Genomic DNA, 2,500 nt, shown 5'->3' on the forward strand with positions numbered 1-2,500 from the left:
CCCACCTCCCTCCCTCTGTGTGTGTGTGTGTGTGTGTGTGTGTGTGTGTGTGTGTTAAGAAGGAAGGCCTGTGTTGTTAATTCTTCACATCAAAACACACACACACACACACACACACACACACACACACACACACACACCTCTCCGTTTCTTTCGGACTAACGGGAGAAATATAAATTGGATAGAGAGAGAGAGAGAGAGAGAGAGAGAGAGAGAGAGAGAGAGAGAGAGAGAGAGAGAGAGAGAGAGAGAGAGAGAGAGAGAGAGAGAGAGAGAGAGAGAGAGAGAGAGAGAGGAACATTAACGCATCTTTTTAATAATAGCTATAACATTGACAGAAATAAGCGCAGTAGTAGTAGTAGTAGTAGTAGTAGTAGTAGTAGTAGTAGTAGTAGTAGTAGTAGTGGTGGTGGTGGTGGTGGTGGTGGTGGTGTAGATGAAGAAGATAAGATTAATCATAACAAATGAATGTGTATGTGAAGGAAAATGAAATAGGGGTTGGAGGAGGAGGAGGAGGAGGAGGAGGAGGAGGAGGAGGAGGAGGAGGAGGAGGAGGAGATGTCGTGCAGGATAATGGTAGTTAATGGTGGTTATGGCGGTGAGGCAATTACCTCTTTCTTCCTACTCATCTTTTCTAATGTGTCTACCTGGTTACCTCTCCCCTCTTCCTCTCCCCTCTCTGTCCTTCTCTTCCTCCCTCTCCTCTTGTCTGTGTTTCTTTATCTCTTCTCTACATCTCTCTTTCGATATCGTCATTATCTATATCTCTCTATTTCCTTTTCTCTCTTTGTGTATCTTTCTTCTCTCTCATCTCTCTCTCTCTCTTCATTTCTTCATTTCTCTCCTTTCTCTGTCTCTATTTCTCCTTTCTTCCCTCTCACTGTCCCTCTCTCTTTTTTTTTCTCTCTCTTTCCCTCTTCTCTTTTTCTCCTTCCTCTCCTTGTTCTCTTTTCCTTTTTTCCTCCTCCTTCCATCAATCTTCCTCCCTTTTCCTCTTATTTCTCATTATTTTCTTTCCTCCCCTTCCTCTTTCTTCTTTCCCCTTCCCTTTTCTTCTTCCACCCCTCCCCATAGAATTTCCCCTCATCCTCCCCTCCCCTCTTCCCTATCTTCCAATCTTCCTCCCCAACCACTATCATTCCCCTCCTCCTCCTCTTCCTCCTCCATGACCTCTCCGCTTCCCTCCATTCCTCTCTTCCCCTCTCCCCCTTCCGCTTCTCCCCTCAACCTCTCCCCCTCCTCCCCCTCTTCCCCTCGTAATATTCCCCTCTCATATGAAGTGAATTAGAACACGCTTACTAGGAAGGGAGGATGGGGGAGGGAGAGGGAGAGGGAGAGGGGAAGGGAGAGAGGGAGAGAAGAGAAAACATTAAACTTGTATTACTTTGATTAAATTCTTGCAACAATCACCCTTATGCCCGCGTGCAGTTAGGGTGAGAGAGAGAGAGAGAGAGAGAGAGAGAGAGAGAGAGAGAGAGAGAGAGAGAGAGAGAGAGAGAGAGAGAGAGAGAGAGAGAGAGAGAGAGAGAGAGAGAGAGAGAGGAAACACAGGTAGGGTCCTTCAAGTCCCTCCCTTTCCTCCATCCCTCCTCCTCTTCTTTCCTCCATTCCTCTTTCCTTCTCTCCACTGTCTTTCTTTCCCTTTTTCTTTTCTCCCTTCCTTGTTTCCTCCTTCTATTCCTTCTTTCCCTTCACCCTTTTCCCTTCCCTCCATCCCTCCTTTTTCTCCTTTCTAATCCTTTCCCTTCTTCCCTTCATTCGTTCTTTCATTCCCTCCACTTCTTCCCTTCTCTCTCTCTTCCCTCTATTCTTTACTTCTTCCATACCCTTCTTCCTTTCTTTTACCTCCATCCCTTCCCTCCACTCCTTCCTCCCTCCCTTTTAAGTATCACAGGTACGACTCTCCCCTCCCTTGCCTTCCTCCCTCCCTCGCGTGATCAGTCGGTCTTCCGTTCACGGTCAGTTATCCGTAGAACGCGCTGCGCAAACTGACACAAAGGTCGTATCCCGCCCCTGCGCAGCGCCGCCCGCCCCGCCCGTGGTCGTCCCGCCGCCAAGGGTGAGAATGGGCGGCGGCGGGGCGGTGTGGGCGCCTCCCCTCGCCGCTCTCGCCCCCCGGTGTTGAGGGGAAAGCTCAGGTGAGGGAAGATTTGGTGTTTTTTATTAATCAGTAAAGCTTGTGGTGTGGCGGCTCTCTCTCTCTCTCTCTCTCTCTCTCTCTCTCTCTCTCTCTGTGTGTGTGTGTGTGTGTGTGTGTGTGTGTGTTTTGTATGTTTGCCTGCTTGTCTGTCTCTGTCTTCGTCTCTCTCTCTCTCTCTCTCTCTCTCTCTCTCTCTCTCTCTCTCTCTCTCTCTCTCTCTCTCTCTCTCTCTCTCTCTCTCTCTCCCCTCTGATGCTTCTTCCACTTTCCTCTCTTTCTCTTTTCTCTCTTTTCTCCCCTCTCCCTTTCATCTCAAACCGCCCTTCCTCTCCCCTCTCTTTCCCTTGCGTTCCCTGCCTT

General features: G+C 48.9%; 1 protein-coding gene across 1 annotated transcript in view; it reads right to left on the reverse strand.

Annotated features, from left to right (window-relative positions):
* LOC135093163 (insulin gene enhancer protein ISL-1-like) overlaps positions 1–2,500 on the reverse strand; it is a 200,981-nt gene that overhangs the window by 126,145 nt on the left and 72,336 nt on the right.

The sequence above is a fragment of the Scylla paramamosain genome, chromosome 42 (assembly GCF_035594125.1).
Source record: "Scylla paramamosain isolate STU-SP2022 chromosome 42, ASM3559412v1, whole genome shotgun sequence".
In the NCBI taxonomy this organism is placed as follows: Eukaryota; Metazoa; Arthropoda; class Malacostraca; order Decapoda; family Portunidae; genus Scylla; species Scylla paramamosain.